At 36.5% G+C, this 17,053-nt stretch overlaps 1 non-coding gene and 20 pseudogenes across 1 annotated transcript; all 21 read right to left on the bottom strand.

Moving 5' to 3' along the window:
* Positions 1–772: 772 nt before the first annotated feature.
* On the bottom strand, positions 773–891 carry LOC145643844 (5S ribosomal RNA; annotated as a pseudogene).
* Positions 892–1,243: 352 nt separating this feature from the next.
* Positions 1,244–1,362, bottom strand: LOC145650312 (5S ribosomal RNA; annotated as a pseudogene).
* A 1,010-nt stretch (positions 1,363–2,372) lies between these two features.
* On the bottom strand, positions 2,373–2,491 carry LOC145643843 (5S ribosomal RNA; annotated as a pseudogene).
* Positions 2,492–3,063: 572 nt separating this feature from the next.
* On the bottom strand, positions 3,064–3,182 carry LOC145650032 (5S ribosomal RNA; annotated as a pseudogene).
* A 1,009-nt stretch (positions 3,183–4,191) lies between these two features.
* LOC145646339 (5S ribosomal RNA) lies at positions 4,192–4,310 on the bottom strand (annotated as a pseudogene).
* A 1,106-nt stretch (positions 4,311–5,416) lies between these two features.
* On the bottom strand, positions 5,417–5,535 carry LOC145643842 (5S ribosomal RNA; annotated as a pseudogene).
* A 352-nt stretch (positions 5,536–5,887) lies between these two features.
* Positions 5,888–6,006, bottom strand: LOC145650311 (5S ribosomal RNA; annotated as a pseudogene).
* A 791-nt stretch (positions 6,007–6,797) lies between these two features.
* On the bottom strand, positions 6,798–6,916 carry LOC145646923 (5S ribosomal RNA; annotated as a pseudogene).
* Positions 6,917–7,707: 791 nt separating this feature from the next.
* LOC145648319 (5S ribosomal RNA) lies at positions 7,708–7,826 on the bottom strand. The gene has a single exon (XR_014116449.1). It is a non-coding gene; the product is annotated as a 5S ribosomal RNA (ribosomal RNA).
* Positions 7,827–8,398: 572 nt separating this feature from the next.
* On the bottom strand, positions 8,399–8,517 carry LOC145650031 (5S ribosomal RNA; annotated as a pseudogene).
* Positions 8,518–9,523: 1,006 nt separating this feature from the next.
* On the bottom strand, positions 9,524–9,642 carry LOC145647879 (5S ribosomal RNA; annotated as a pseudogene).
* Positions 9,643–10,214: 572 nt separating this feature from the next.
* On the bottom strand, positions 10,215–10,333 carry LOC145650030 (5S ribosomal RNA; annotated as a pseudogene).
* A 1,226-nt stretch (positions 10,334–11,559) lies between these two features.
* LOC145644003 (5S ribosomal RNA) lies at positions 11,560–11,678 on the bottom strand (annotated as a pseudogene).
* Positions 11,679–12,030: 352 nt separating this feature from the next.
* Positions 12,031–12,149, bottom strand: LOC145650028 (5S ribosomal RNA; annotated as a pseudogene).
* A 352-nt stretch (positions 12,150–12,501) lies between these two features.
* On the bottom strand, positions 12,502–12,620 carry LOC145647695 (5S ribosomal RNA; annotated as a pseudogene).
* A 1,227-nt stretch (positions 12,621–13,847) lies between these two features.
* LOC145644001 (5S ribosomal RNA) lies at positions 13,848–13,966 on the bottom strand (annotated as a pseudogene).
* Positions 13,967–14,318: 352 nt separating this feature from the next.
* LOC145650571 (5S ribosomal RNA) lies at positions 14,319–14,437 on the bottom strand (annotated as a pseudogene).
* Positions 14,438–14,789: 352 nt separating this feature from the next.
* Positions 14,790–14,908, bottom strand: LOC145650309 (5S ribosomal RNA; annotated as a pseudogene).
* A 572-nt stretch (positions 14,909–15,480) lies between these two features.
* LOC145648509 (5S ribosomal RNA) lies at positions 15,481–15,599 on the bottom strand (annotated as a pseudogene).
* A 571-nt stretch (positions 15,600–16,170) lies between these two features.
* Positions 16,171–16,289, bottom strand: LOC145650610 (5S ribosomal RNA; annotated as a pseudogene).
* Positions 16,290–16,642: 353 nt separating this feature from the next.
* Positions 16,643–16,761, bottom strand: LOC145649640 (5S ribosomal RNA; annotated as a pseudogene).
* Positions 16,762–17,053: the final 292 nt, after the last annotated feature.

Raw genomic sequence — 17,053 nt, 5'->3', positions numbered from 1 at the left:
AAAAAACTTACAGCATCTGCTATTCCCAGGTGCTAACAGATAGTTTGAGTTAATTATTCACTGCACTTCAAATTTGAACATGATAGCTTGAACATAAATTAAAGGGATGCAATACAATCTTACAGCACCTGCTATTCCCTGGTACTAAAATATTTCTATTTAATCTGTACACTTCACATACAAGCTTGTCAGTTGCAGATTAAAGTAAAGTGATGCAACAAAAACTTACAGCATCTGCTATTCCCAGGTGCTAACAGATAGTTTGAGTTAATTATTCACTGCACTTCAAATTTGAACATGATAGCTTGAAAATAAATTAAAGGGATGCAATACAATCTTACAGCACCTGCTATTCCCTGGTACTAAAATATTTCTATTTAATCTGTACACTTCACATACAAGCTTGTCAGTTGCAGATTAAATTAAAGTGATGCAACAAAAACTTACAGCATCTGCTATTCCCAGGTGCTAACAGATAGTTTTTTTAATTAATCACTGCACTTCACATCCTAGCATATCATCTTGACAGTAAATTAAAGTGATGCAAGAGAAGCTTACAGCATCTCGTAGTCCATGGTGCTAACAGATATTTTTTTGATGAATAACTGCACTTCACATTCAGGCATGTGAGTTGGAGAGTAAATGAAAGTGATGCAAAAAAGACTTACAGCATCTGCTATTCCCAGGTGCTAACAGATAGTTTTTTTTATTAATCACTGCACTTCACATTTGAGCATGTCAGCTTGAAAGTAAATTAAAGTGATGCAAGAAAAGCTTACAGCACCTGGTATTCCTAGGTAGGGTCCCACCTCAGTACTATCCAGACCCAAACTTGCTTAGCTTCCAAGGTCAGATGAGATCGGGCGTCCTCAAGCTGGTGCGGCCGTAAGATTTAAACACTTACTCAAATTTGCTAATCATAGCAAATATGATCAAAGACCAATCTGACAATTTTTTTTATTAATCCCTGCAATTGACATTCTAGAATGTTATCTTGAATGTAAATTAAATGATGCAATAAAAGCTTACAACATCTGGTATACGGAGGCACTAAAAGACAGTTTTTTGATGAATCACTGCACTTCACATTCAGGCATGTGAGTTGGAGAGTAAATGAAAGTGATGCAAAAAAAACTTACAGCATCTGCTATTCCCAGGTGCTAACTGATAGTTTTTTTTATTAATCACTGCACTTCACATTTGAGCATGTCAGCTTGAAAGTAAATTAAAGTGATGCAAGAAAAGCTTACAGCACCTGGTATTCCTAGGTAGGGTCCCACCTCAGTACTATCTAGGCCCAAACTTGCTTAGCTTCCAAGGTCAGATGAGATTCGGCGTTCTCAAGCTGGTGTGGCCGTAAGCCTTAAACACTTACTCAAATTGCCTAATCATAGCAAATATGATCAAAGACCAATCTGACAATTTTTTTTATTAATCCCTGCACTTGACATTCTAGAATGTTATCTTGAATGTAAATTAAATGATGCAATAAAAGCTTACAACATCTGGTATACGGAGGCACTAACAGACAGTTTTTTGATGAATCACTGCACTTCACATTCAGGCATGTGAGTTGGAGAGTAAATGAAAGTGATGCAAAAAAAAACGTACAGCATCTGCTATTCCCAGGTGCTAACAGATAGTTTAAGTTAATTATTCACTGCACTTCAAATTTGAACATGATAGCTTGAAAATAAATTAAAGGGATGCAATACAATCTTACAGCACCTGCTATTCCATGGTACTAAAATATTTCTATTTAATCTGTACACTTCACATACAAGCTTGTCAGTTGCAGATTAAAGTAAAGTGATGCAACAAAAACTTACAGCATCTGCTATTCCCAGGTGCTAACAGATAGTTTGAGTTAATTATTCACTGCACTTCAAATTTGAACATGATAGCTTGAAAATAAATTAAAGGGATGCAATACAATCTTACAGCACCTGCTATTCCCTGGTACTAAAATATTTCTATTTAATCTGTACACTTCACATACAAGCTTGTCAGTTGCAGATTAAATTAAAGTGATGCAACAAAAACTTACAGCATCTGCTATTCCCAGGTGCTAACAGATAGTTTTTTTAATTAATCACTGCACTTCACATCCTAGCATATCATCTTGACAGTAAATTAAAGTGATGCAAGAGAAGCTTACAGCATCTCGTAGTCCATGGTGCTAACAGATATTTTTTTGATGAATAACTGCACTTCACATTCAGGCATGTGAGTTGGAGAGTAAATGAAAGTGATGCAAAAAAGACTTACAGCATCTGCTATTCCCAGGTGCTAACAGATAGTTTTTTTTATTAATCACTGCACTTCACATTTGAGCATGTCAGCTTGAAAGTAAATTAAAGTGATGCAAGAAAAGCTTACAGCACCTGGTATTCCTAGGTAGGGTCCCACCTCAGTACTATCCAGACCCAAACTTGCTTAGCTTCCAAGGTCAGATGAGATCGGGCGTCCTCAAGCTGGTGCGGCCGTAAGATTTAAACACTTACTCAAATTTGCTAATCATAGCAAATATGATCAAAGACCAATCTGACAATTTTTTTTATTAATCCCTGCAATTGACATTCTAGAATGTTATCTTGAATGTAAATTAAATGATGCAATAAAAGCTTACAACATCTGGTATACGGAGGCACTAACAGACAGTTTTTTGATGAATCACTGCACTTCACATTCAGGCATGTGAGTTGGAGAGTAAATGAAAGTGATGCAAAAAAAACTTACAGCATCTGCTATTCCCAGGTGCTAACAGATAGTTTTTTTTATTAATCATTGCATTTCACATCCTAGCATGTCATCTTGACAGTAAATTAAATTGATGCGAGAGAAGCTTACAGCATCTCGTAGTCCAAGTTGCTAACAGATAGTTTTTGATGAATCACTGCACTTCACATTTAGGCACGTGAGTTGGAGAGTAAATGAAAGTGATGCAAAAAAAACTTACAGCATCTGCTATTCCCAGGTGCTAACAGATAGTTTTTTTTATTAATCACTGCACTTCACATTTGAGCATGTCAGCTTGAAAGTAAATTAAAGTGATGCAATAAAAGCTTACAGCACCTGGTATTCCTAGGGAGGGTCCCACCTCAGTACTATCCAGTCCCAAACTTGCTTAGCTTCCAAGGTCAGATGAGATTGGGCGTTCTCAAGCTGGTGTGGCCGTAAACTTTAAACACTTACTCAAATTTCCTAATCATAGCAAATATGATCAAAGACCAATCTGACAATTTTTTTTATTAATCCCTGCACTTGACATTCTAGAATGGTATCTTGAATGTAAATTAAATGATGCAATAAAAGCTTACAACATCTGGTATACGGAGGCACTAACAGACAGTTTTTTGATGAATCACTGCACTTCACATTCAGGCACGTGAGTTGGAGAGTAATTGAAAGTGATGCAAAAAAAACTTACAGCATCTGCTATTCCCAGGTGCTAACAGATAGTTTAAGTTAATTATTCACTGCACTTCAAATTTGAACATGATAGCTTGAACATAAATTAAAGGGATGCAATACAATCTTACAGCACCTGCTATTCCCTGGTACTAAAATATTTCTATTTAATCTGTACACTTCACATACAAGCTTGTCAGTTGCAGATTAAAGTAAAGTGATGCAACAAAAACTTACAGCATCTGCTATTCCCAGGTGCTAACAGATAGTTTGAGTTAATTATTCACTGCACTTCAAATTTGAACATGATAGCTTGAGCATAAATTAAAGGGATGCAATACAATCTTACAGCACCTGCTATTCCCTGGTACTAAAATATTTCTATTTAATCTGTACACTTCACATACAAGCTTGTCAGTTGCAGATTAAAGTAAAGTGATGCAACAAAAACTTACAGCATTTGCTATTCCCAGGTGCTAACAGATAGTTTTTTTAATTAATCACTGCACTTCACATCCTAGCATGTCATCTTGAAAGTAAATTAAAGTGATGCAAGAGAAGCTTACAGCATCTCGTAGTCCAAGGTGCTAACAGATAGATTTTTGAGGAATCACTGCACTTCACATTCAGGCATGTGAGTTGGAGAGTAAATGAAAGTGATGCAAAAAAAACTTACAGCATCTGCTATTCCCAGGTGCTAACAGATAGTTTTTTTTATTAATCACTGCACTTCACATTTGAGCATGTCAGCTTGAAAGTAAATTAAAGTGATGCAAGAAAAGCTTACAGCACCTGGTATTCCTAGGTAGGGTCCCACCTCAGTACTATTCAGGCCCAAACTTGCTTAGCTTCCAAGGTCAGATGAGATTGGGCGTTCTCAAGCTGGTGTGGCCGTAAGCCTTAAACGCTTACTCAAATTGCCTAATCATAGCAAATATGATCAAAGACCAATCTGACAATTTTTTTTATTAATCCCTGCACTTGACATTCTAGAATGTTATCTTGAATGTAATTAAATGATGCAATAAAAGCTTACAATACGGAGCTGGTATACGGAGGCACTAATTATTCACTGTACTTCAAATTTGAACATGATAGCTTGAACATAAATTAAAGGGATGCAAACAATCTTACAGCACCTGCTATTCCCTGGTACTAAAATATTTCTATTTAATCTGTACACTTCACATACAAGCTTGTCAGTTGCAGATTAAAGTAAAGTGATGCAACAAAAACTTACAGCATCTGCTATTCCCAGGTGCTAACAGATAGTTTATTTAATTAATCACTGCATTTCACATCCTAGCATGTCATCTTGACAGTTAATTAAAGTGATGCAAGAGAAGCTTACAGCATCTCGTAGTCCAATGTGCTAACATATAGTTTTTTGATGAATCACTGCACTTCACATTCAGGCATGTGAGTTGGAGAGTAAATGAAAGTGATGCAAAAAAAACTTACAGCATCTGCTATTCCCAGGTGCTAACAGATAGTTTGAGTTAATTATTCACTGCACTTCAAATTTGAACATGATAGCTTGAACATAAATTAAAGGGATGCAATACAATCTTACAGCACCTGCTATTCCCTGGTACTAAAATATTTCTATTTAATCTGTACACTTCACATACAAGCTTGTCAGTTGCAGATTAAAGTAAAGTGATGCAACAAAAACTTACAGCATCTGCTATTCCCAGGTGCTAACAGATAGTTTTTTTAATTAATCACTGCACTTCACATCCTAGCATATCATCTTGACAGTAAATTAAAGTGATGCAAGAGAAGCTTACAGCATCTCGTAGTCCATGGTGCTAACAGATATTTTTTTGATGAATAACTGCACTTCACATTCAGGCATGTGAGTTGGAGAGTAAATGAAAGTGATGCAAAAAAGACTTACAGCATCTGCTATTCCCAGGTGCTAACAGATAGTTTTTTTTTATTAATCACTGCACTTCACATTTGAGCATGTCAGCTTGAAAGTAAATTAAAGTGATGCAAGAAAAGCTTACAGCACCTGGTATTCCTAGGTAGGGTCCCACCTCAGTACTATCCAGACCCAAACTTGCTTAGCTTCCAAGGTCAGATGAGATCGGGCGTCCTCAAGCTGGTGCGGCCGTAAGATTTAAACACTTACTCAAATTTGCTAATCATAGCAAATATGATCAAAGACCAATCTGACAATTTTTTTTATTAATCCCTGCAATTGACATTCTAGAATGTTATCTTGAATGTAAATTAAATGATGCAATAAAAGCTTACAACATCTGGTATACGGAGGCACTAAAAGACAGTTTTTTGATGAATCACTGCACTTCACATTCAGGCATGTGAGTTGGAGAGTAAATGAAAGTGATGCAAAAAAAACTTACAGCATCTGCTATTCCCAGGTGCTAACTGATAGTTTTTTTTATTAATCACTGCACTTCACATTTGAGCATGTCAGCTTGAAAGTAAATTAAAGTGATGCAAGAAAAGCTTACAGCACCTGGTATTCCTAGGTAGGGTCCCACCTCAGTACTATCTAGGCCCAAACTTGCTTAGCTTCCAAGGTCAGATGAGATTCGGCGTTCTCAAGCTGGTGTGGCCGTAAGCCTTAAACACTTACTCAAATTGCCTAATCATAGCAAATATGATCAAAGACCAATCTGACAATTTTTTTTATTAATCCCTGCACTTGACATTCTAGAATGTTATCTTGAATGTAAATTAAATGATGCAATAAAAGCTTACAACATCTGGTATACGGAGGCACTAACAGACAGTTTTTTGATGAATCACTGCACTTCACATTCAGGCATGTGAGTTGGAGAGTAAATGAAAGTGATGCAAAAAAAAACGTACAGCATCTGCTATTCCCAGGTGCTAACAGATAGTTTAAGTTAATTATTCACTGCACTTCAAATTTGAACATGATAGCTTGAACATAAATTAAAGGGATGCAATACAATCTTACAGCACCTGCTATTCCCTGGTACTAAAATATTTCTATTTAATCTGTACACTTCACATACAAGCTTGTCAGTTGCAGATTAAAGTAAAGTGATGCAACAAAAACTTACAGCATCTGCTATTCCCAGGTGCTAACAGATAGTTTTTTTAATTAATCACTGCATTTCACATCCTAGCATGTCATCTTGACAGTAAATTAAATTGATGCGAGAGAAGCTTACAGCATCTCGTAGTCCAAGTTGCTAACAGATAGTTTTTGATGAATCACTGCACTTCACATTTAGGCACGTGAGTTGGAGAGTAAATGAAGGTGATGCAAAAAAAACTTACAGCATCTGCTATTCCCAGGTGCTAACAGATAGTTTTTTTTATTAATCACTGCACTTCACATTTGAGCATGTCAGCTTGAAAGTAAATTAAAGTGATGCAAGAAGAGCTTACAGCACCTGGTATTCCTAGGTAGAGTCCCACCTCAGTACTATCCAGGCCCAAACTTGCTTAGCTTCCAAGGTCAGATGAGATTGGGCGTTCTCAAGCTGGTGTGGCCGTAAACCTTAAACACTTACTCAAATTGCCTAATCATAGCAAATATGATCAAAGACCAATCTGACAATTTTTTTTATTAATCCCTGCACTTGACATTCTAGAATGTTATCTTGAATGTAAATTAAATGATGCAATAAAAGCTTACAACATCTGGTATACGGAGGCACTAACAGACAGTTTTTTGATGAATCACTGCACTTCACATTCAGGCATGTGAGTTGGAGAGTAAATGAAAGTGATGCAAAAAAAAACGTACAGCATCTGCTATTCCCAGGTGCTAACAGATAGTTTAAGTTAATTATTCACTGCACTTCAAATTTGAACATGATAGCTTGAACATAAATTAAAGGGATGCAATACAATCTTACAGCACCTGCTATTCCCTGGTACTAAAATATTTCTATTTAATCTGTACACTTCACATACAAGCTTGTCAGTTGCAGATTAAAGTAAAGTGATGCAACAAAAACTTACAGCATCTGCTATTCCCAGGTGCTAACAGATAGTTTTTTTAATTAATCACTGCATTTCACATCCTAGCATGTCATCTTGACAGTAAATTAAATTGATGCGAGAGAAGCTTACAGCATCTCGTAGTCCAAGTTGCTAACAGATAGTTTTTGATGAATCACTGCATTTCACATTTAGGCACGTGAGTTGGAGAGTAAATGAAAGTGATGCAAAAAAAACTTACAGCACCTGCTATTCCCAGGTGCTAACAGATAGTTTTTTTTATTAATCACTGCACTTCACATTTGAGCATGTCAGCTTGAAAGTAAATTAAAGTGATGCAATAAAAGCTTACAGCACCTGGTATTCCTAGGTAGGGTCCCACCTCAGTACTATCCAGGCCCAAACTTGCTTAGCTTCCAAGGTCAGATGAGATTGGGCGTTCTCAAGCTGGTGTGGCCGTAAGCTTTAAACACTTACTCAAATTTCCTAATCATAGCAAATATGATCAAAGACCAATCTGACAATTTTTTTTATTAATCCCTGCACTTGACATTCTAGAATGGTATCTTGAATGTAAATTAAATGATGCAATAAAAGCTTACAACATCTGGTATACGGAGGCACTAACAGAGAGTTTTTTGATGAATCACTGCACTTCACATTCAGGCATGTGAGTTGGAGAGTAAATGAAAGTGATGCAAAAAAAACTTACAGCATCTGCTATTCCCAGGTGCTAACAGATAGTTTTTTTTATTAATCATTGCATTTCACATCCTAGCATGTCATCTTGACAGTAAATTAAATTGATGCGAGAGAAGCTTACAGCATCTCGTAGTCCAAGTTGCTAACAGATAGTTTTTGATGAATCACTGCACTTCACATTTAGGCACGTGAGTTGGAGAGTAAATGAAAGTGATGCAAAAAAAACTTACAGCATCTGCTATTCCCAGGTGCTAACAGATAGTTTTTTTTATTAATCACTGCACTTCACATTTGAGCATGTCAGCTTGAAAGTAAATTAAAGTGATGCAATAAAAGCTTACAGCACCTGGTATTCCTAGGGAGGGTCCCACCTCAGTACTATCCAGTCCCAAACTTGCTTAGCTTCCAAGGTCAGATGAGATTGGGCGTTCTCAAGCTGGTGTGGCCGTAAACTTTAAACACTTACTCAAATTTCCTAATCATAGCAAATATGATCAAAGACCAATCTGACAATTTTTTTTATTAATCCCTGCACTTGACATTCTAGAATGGTATCTTGAATGTAAATTAAATGATGCAATAAAAGCTTACAACATCTGGTATACGGAGGCACTAACAGACAGTTTTTTGATGAATCACTGCACTTCACATTCAGGCACGTGAGTTGGAGAGTAATTGAAAGTGATGCAAAAAAAACTTACAGCATCTGCTATTCCCAGGTGCTAACAGATAGTTTAAGTTAATTATTCACTGCACTTCAAATTTGAACATGATAGCTTGAACATAAATTAAAGGGATGCAATACAATCTTACAGCACCTGCTATTCCCTGGTACTAAAATATTTCTATTTAATCTGTACACTTCACATACAAGCTTGTCAGTTGCAGATTAAAGTAAAGTGATGCAACAAAAACTTACAGCATCTGCTATTCCCAGGTGCTAACAGATAGTTTGAGTTAATTATTCACTGCACTTCAAATTTGAACATGATAGCTTGAACATAAATTAAAGGGATGCAATACAATCTTACAGCACCTGCTATTCCCTGGTACTAAAATATTTCTATTTAATCTGTACACTTGACATATAAGCTTGTGAGTTGCAGATTAAAGTAAAGTGATGCAACAAAAACTTACAGCATCTGCTATTCCCAGGTGCTAACAGATAGTTTGAGTTAATTATTCACTGCACTTCAAATTTGAACATGATAGCTTGAAAATAAATTAAAGGGATGCAATACAATCTTACAGCACCTGCTATTCCCTGGTACTAAAATATTTCTATTTAATCTGTACACTTCACATACAAGCTTGTCAGTTGCAGATTAAATTAAAGTGATGCAACAAAAACTTACAGCATCTGCTATTCCCAGGTGCTAACAGATAGTTTTTTTTATTAATCACTGCACTTCACATTTGAGCATGTCAGCTTGAAAGTAAATTAAAGTGATGCAATAAAAGCTTACAACACCTGGTATTCCTAAGTAGGGTCCCACCTCAGTACTATCCAGGCCCAAACTTGCTTAGCTTCCAAGGTCAGATGAGATTGGGCGTTCTCAAGCTGGTGTGGCCGTAAGCTTTAAACACTTACTCAAATTTCCTAATCATAGCAAATATGATCAAAGACCAATCTGACAATTTTTTTTATTAATCCCTGCACTTGACATTCTAGAATGGTATCTTGAATGTAAATTAAATGATGCAATAAAAGCTTACAACATCTGGTATACGGAGGCACTAACAGAGAGTTTTTTGATGAATCACTGCACTTCACATTCAGGCATGTGAGTTGGAGAGTAAATGAAAGTGATGCAAAAAAAACTTACAGCATCTGCTATTCCCAGGTGCTAACAGATAGTTTTTTTTATTAATCATTGCATTTCACATCCTAGCATGTCATCTTGACAGTAAATTAAATTGATGCGAGAGAAGCTTACAGCATCTCGTAGTCCAAGTTGCTAACAGATAGTTTTTGATGAATCACTGCACTTCACATTTAGGCACGTGAGTTGGAGAGTAAATGAAAGTGATGCAAAAAAAACTTACAGCATCTGCTATTCCCAGGTGCTAACAGATAGTTTTTTTTATTAATCACTGCACTTCACATTTGAGCATGTCAGCTTGAAAGTAAATTAAAGTGATGCAATAAAAGCTTACAGCACCTGGTATTCCTAGGGAGGGTCCCACCTCAGTACTATCCAGTCCCAAACTTGCTTAGCTTCCAAGGTCAGATGAGATTGGGCGTTCTCAAGCTGGTGTGGCCGTAAACTTTAAACACTTACTCAAATTTCCTAATCATAGCAAATATGATCAAAGACCAATCTGACAATTTTTTTTATTAATCCCTGCACTTGACATTCTAGAATGGTATCTTGAATGTAAATTAAATGATGCAATAAAAGCTTACAACATCTGGTATACGGAGGCACTAACAGACAGTTTTTTGATGAATCACTGCACTTCACATTCAGGCACGTGAGTTGGAGAGTAATTGAAAGTGATGCAAAAAAAACTTACAGCATCTGCTATTCCCAGGTGCTAACAGATAGTTTAAGTTAATTATTCACTGCACTTCAAATTTGAACATGATAGCTTGAACATAAATTAAAGGGATGCAATACAATCTTACAGCACCTGCTATTCCCTGGTACTAAAATATTTCTATTTAATCTGTACACTTCACATACAAGCTTGTCAGTTGCAGATTAAAGTAAAGTGATGCAACAAAAACTTACAGCATCTGCTATTCCCAGGTGCTAACAGATAGTTTGAGTTAATTATTCACTGCACTTCAAATTTGAACATGATAGCTTGAACATAAATTAAAGGGATGCAATACAATCTTACAGCACCTGCTATTCCCTGGTACTAAAATATTTCTATTTAATCTGTACACTTGACATATAAGCTTGTGAGTTGCAGATTAAAGTAAAGTGATGCAACAAAAACTTACAGCATCTGCTATTCCCAGGTGCTAACAGATAGTTTGAGTTAATTATTCACTGCACTTCAAATTTGAACATGATAGCTTGAAAATAAATTAAAGGGATGCAATACAGTCTTACAGCACCTGCTATTCCCTGGTACTAAAATATTTCTATTTAATCTGTACACTTCACATACAAGCTTGTCAGTTGCAGATTAAATTAAAGTGATGCAACAAAAACTTACAGCATCTGCTATTCCCAGGTGCTAACAGATAGTTTTTTTAATTAATCACTGCACTTCACATCCTAGCATGTCATCTTGACAGTAAATTAAAGTGATGCAAGAGAAGCTTACAGCATCTCGTAGTCCAAGTTGCTAACAGATAGTTTTTGATGAATCACTGCACTTCACATTTAGGCACGTGAGTTGGAGAGTAAATGAAAGTGATGCAAAAAAAACTTACAGCATCTGCTATTCCCAGGTGCTAACAGATAGTTTTTTTTATTAATCACTGCACTTCACATTTGAGCATGTCAGCTTGAAAGTAAATTAAAGTGATGCAATAAAAGCTTACAACACCTGGTATTCCTAAGTAGGGTCCCACCTCAGTACTATCCAGACCCAAACTTGCTTAGCTTCCAAGGTCAGATGAGATTGGGCGTGCTCAAGCTGGTGCGGCCGTAAGATTTAAACACTTACTCAAATTTCCTAATCATAGCAAATATGATCAAAGACCAATCTGACATTTTTTTTTATTAATCCCTGCACTTGACATTCTAGAAAGGTATCTTGAATGTAAATTAAATGATGCAATAAAAGTTTACAACATCTGGTATACGGAGGCACTAACAGACAGTTTTTTGATGAATCACTGCACTTCACATTCAGGCATGTGAGTTGGAGAGTAATTGAAAGTGATGCAAAAAAAACTTACAGCATCTGCTATTCCCAGGTGCTAACAGATAGTTTTTTTTATTAATCACTGCACTTCACATTTGAGCATGTCAGCTTGAAAGTAAATTAAAGTGATGCAATAAAAGCTTACAGCACCTGGTATTCCTAGGGAGGGTCCCACCTCAGTACTATCCAGTCCCAAACTTGCTTAGCTTCCAAGGTCAGATGAGATTGGGCGTTCTCAAGCTGGTGTGGCCGTAAACTTTAAACACTTACTCAAATTTCCTAATCATAGCAAATATGATCAAAGACCAATCTGACAATTTTTTTTATTAATCCCTGCACTTGACATTCTAGAATGGTATCTTGAATGTAAATTAAATGATGCAATAAAAGCTTACAACATCTGGTATACGGAGGCACTAACAGACAGTTTTTTGATGAATCACTGCACTTCACATTCAGGCACGTGAGTTGGAGAGTAAATGAAAGTGATGCAAAAAAAACTTACAGCATCTGCTATTCCCAGGTGCTAACAGATAGTTTTTTTTATTAATCACTGCACTTCACATTTGAGCATGTCAGCTTGAAAGTAAATTAAAGTGATGCAATAAAAGCTTACAGCACCTGGTATTCCTAAGGAGGGTCCCACCTCAGTACTATCCAGGCCCAAACTTGCTTAGCTTCCAAGGTCAGATGAGATTGGGCGTTCTCAAGCTGGTGTGGCCGTAAACTTTAAACACTTACTCAAATTTCCTAATCATAGCAAATATGATCAAAGACCAATCTGACAATTTTTTTTATTAATCCCTGCACTTGACATTCTAGAATGGTATCTTGAATGTAAATTAAATGATGCAATAAAAGCTTACAACATCTGGTATACGGAGGCACTAACAGACAGTTTTTTGATGAATCACTGCACTTCACATTCAGGCATGTGAGTTGGAGAGTAAATGAAAGTGATGCAAAAAAAAACGTACAGCATCTGCTATTCCCAGGTGCTAACAGATAGTTTAAGTTAATTATTCACTGCACTTCAAATTTGAACATGATAGCTTGAACATAAATTAAAGGGATGCAATACAATCTTACAGCACCTGCTATTCCCTGGTACTAAAATATTTCTATTTAATCTGTACACTTCACATACAAGCTTGTCAGTTGCAGATTAAAGTAAAGTGATGCAACAAAAACTTACAGCATCTGCTATTCCCAGGTGCTAACAGATAGTTTGAGTTAATTATTCACTGCACTTCAAATTTGAACATGATAGCTTGAACATAAATTAAAGGGATGCAATACAATCTTACAGCACCTGCTATTCCCTGGTACTAAAATATTTCTATTTAATCTGTACACTTGACATATAAGCTTGTGAGTTGCAGATTAAAGTAAAGTGATGCAACAAAAACTTACAGCATCTGCTATTCCCAGGTGCTAACAGATAGTTTGAGTTAATTATTCACTGCACTTCAAATTTGAACATGATAGCTTGAAAATAAATTAAAGGGATGCAATACAATCTTACAGCACCTGCTATTCCCTGGTACTAAAATATTTCTATTTAATCTGTACACTTCACATACAAGCTTGTCAGTTGCAGATTAAATTAAAGTGATGCAACAAAAACTTACAGCATCTGCTATTCCCAGGTGCTAACAGATAGTTTTTTTAATTAATCACTGCACTTCACATCCTAGCATGTCATCTTGACAGTAAATTAAAGTGATGCAAGAGAAGCTTACAGCATCTCGTAGTCCAAGTTGCTAACAGATAGTTTTTGATGAATCACTGCACTTCACATTTAGGCACGTGAGTTGGAGAGTAAATGAAAGTGATGCAAAAAAAACTTACAGCATCTGCTATTCCCAGGTGCTAACAGATAGTTTTTTTTATTAATCACTGCACTTCACATTTGAGCATGTCAGCTTGAAAGTAAATTAAAGTGATGCAATAAAAGCTTACAACACCTGGTATTCCTAAGTAGGGTCCCACCTCAGTACTATCCAGACCCAAACTTGCTTAGCTTCCAAGGTCAGATGAGATTGGGCGTGCTCAAGCTGGTGCGGCCGTAAGATTTAAACACTTACTCAAATTTCCTAATCATAGCAAATATGATCAAAGACCAATCTGACATTTTTTTTTATTAATCCCTGCACTTGACATTCTAGAAAGGTATCTTGAATGTAAATTAAATGATGCAATAAAAGCTTACAACATCTGGTATACGGAGGCACTAACAGACAGTTTTTTGATGAATCACTGCACTTCACATTCAGGCATGTGAGTTGGAGAGTAAATGAAAGTGATGCAAAAAAAACTTACAGCATCTGCTATTCCCAGGTGCTAACAGATAGTTTTTTTAATTAATCACTGCACTTCACATTTGAGCATGTCAGCTTGAAAGTAAATTAAAGTGATGCAAGAAAAGCTTACAGCACCTGGTATTCCTAGGTAGGGTCCCACCTCAGTACTATCCAGGCGCAAACTTGCTTAGCTTCCAAGGTCAGATGAGATTGGGCGTTCTCAAGCTGGTGTGGCCGTAACCCTGAAACACTTACTCAAATTGCCTAATCATAGCAAATATGATCAAAGACCAATCTGACAATTTTTTTTATTAATCCCTGCAATTGACATTCTAGAATGTTATCTTGAATGTAAATTAAATGATGCAATAAAAGCTTACAACATCTGGTATACGGAGGCACTAACAGACAGTTTTTTGATGAATCACTGCACTTCACATTCAGGCATGTGAGTTGGAGAGTAAATGAAAGTGATGCAAAAAAAACTTACAGCATCTGCTATTCCCAGGTGCTAACTGATAGTTTTTTTTATTAATCACTGCACTTCACATTTGAGCATGTCAGCTTGAAAGTAAATTAAAGTGATGCAAGAAAAGCTTACAGCACCTGGTATTCCTAGGTAGGGTCCCACCTCAGTACTATCTAGGCCCAAACTTGCTTAGCTTCCAAGGTCAGATGAGATTCGGCGTTCTCAAGCTGGTGTGGCCGTAAGCCTTAAACACTTACTCAAATTGCCTAATCATAGCAAATATGATCAAAGACCAATCTGACAATTTTTTTTATTAATCCCTGCACTTGACATTCTAGAATGTTATCTTGAATGTAAATTAAATGATGCAATAAAAGCTTACAACATCTGGTATACGGAGGCACTAACAGACAGTTTTTTGATGAATCACTGCACTTCACATTCAGGCATGTGAGTTGGAGAGTAAATGAAAGTGATGCAAAAAAAACTTACAGCATCTGCTATTCCCAGGTGCTAACAGATAGTTTTTTTTATTAATCATTGCATTTCACATCCTAGCATGTCATCTTGACAGTAAATTAAATTGATGCGAGAGAAGCTTACAGCATCTCGTAGTCCAAGTTGCTAACAGATAGTTTTTGATGAATCACTGCACTTCACATTTAGGCACGTGAGTTGGAGAGTAAATGAAAGTGATGCAAAAAAAACTTACAGCATCTGCTATTCCCAGGTGCTAACCGATAGTTTTTTTTATTAATCACTGCACTTCACATTTGAGCATGTCAGCTTGAAAGTAAATTAAAGTGATGCAATAAAAGCTTACAGCACCTGGTATTCCTAAGGAGGGTCCCACCTCAGTACTATCCAGGCCCAAACTTGCTTAACTTCCAAGGTCAGATGAGATTGGGCGTTCTCAAGATGGTGTGGCCGTAATCTTTAAACACTTACTCAAATTTCCTAATCATAGCAAATATGATCAAAGACCAATCTGACAATTTTTTTTATTAATCCCTGCACTTGACATTCTAGAATGGTATCTTGAATGTAAATTAAATGATGCAATAAAAGCTTACAACATCTGGTATACGGAGGCACTAACAGACAGTTTTTTGATGAATCACTGCACTTCACATTCAGGCATGTGAGTTGGAGAGTAAATGAAAGTGATGCAAAAAAAAACGTACAGCATCTGCTATTCCCAGGTGCTAACAGATAGTTTAAGTTAATTATTCACTGCACTTCAAATTTGAACATGATAGCTTGAACATAAATTAAAGGGATGCAATACAATCTTACAGCACCTGCTATTCCCTGGTACTAAAATATTTCTATTTAATCTGTACACTTCACATACAAGCTTGTCAGTTGCAGATTAAAGTAAAGTGATGCAACAAAAACTTACAGCATCTGCTATTCCCAGGTGCTAACAGATAGTTTTTTTAATTAATCACTGCACTTCACATCCTAGCATGTCAGCTTGAAAGTAAATTAAAGTGATGCAATAAAAGCTTACAGCACCTGGTATTCCTAGGTAGGGTCCCACCTCAGTACTATCCAGACCCAAACTTGCTTAGCTTCCAAGGTCAGATGAGATTGGGCGTGCTCAAGCTGGTGCGGCCGTAAGATTTAAACACTTACACAAATTTCCTAATCATAGCAAATATGATCAAAGACCAATCTGACAATTTTTTTTATTAATCCCTGCACTTGACATTCTAGAATGGTATCTTGAATGTAAATTAAATGATGCAATAAAAGCTTACAACATCTGGTATACGGAGGCACTAACAGACAGTTTTTTGATGAATCACTGCACTTCACATTCAGGCATGTGAGTTGGAGAGTAATTGAAAGTGATGCAAAAAAAACTTACAGCATCGGCTATTCCCAGGTGCTAACAGATAGTTTTTTTTTATTAATCACTGCACTTCACATTTGAGCATGTCAGCTTGACAGTAAATTAAAGTGATGCAAGAAGAGCTTACAGCACCTGGTATTCCTAGGTAGAGTCTCACCTCAGTACTATCCAGGCCCAAACTTGCTTAGCTTCCAAGGTCAGATGAGATTGGGCATTCTCAAGCTGGTGTGGCCGTAAGCCTTAAACACTTACTCAAATTGCCTAATCATAGCAAATATGATCAAAGACCAATCTGACATTTTTTTTTATTAATCCCTGCACTTGACATTCTAGAATGTTATCTTGAATGTAAATTAAATGATGCAATAAAAGCTTACAACATCTGGTATACGGAGGCACTAACAGACAGTTTTTTGATGAATCACTGCACTTCACATTCAGGCATGTGAGTTGGAGAGTAAATGAAAGTGATGCAAAAAAAAACGTACAGCATCTGCTATTCCCAGGTGCTAACAGATAGTTTAAGTTAAT

The sequence above is a fragment of the Electrophorus electricus genome, chromosome 13 (genome assembly GCF_041902795.1).
Source record: "Electrophorus electricus isolate QZ-2024a chromosome 13, ASM4190279v1, whole genome shotgun sequence".
NCBI lineage: Eukaryota > Metazoa > Chordata > Actinopteri > Gymnotiformes > Gymnotidae > Electrophorus > Electrophorus electricus.
Note: the sequence above shows the minus strand (reverse complement) of the source record. Positions and strands in the feature narration are given on the sequence as shown.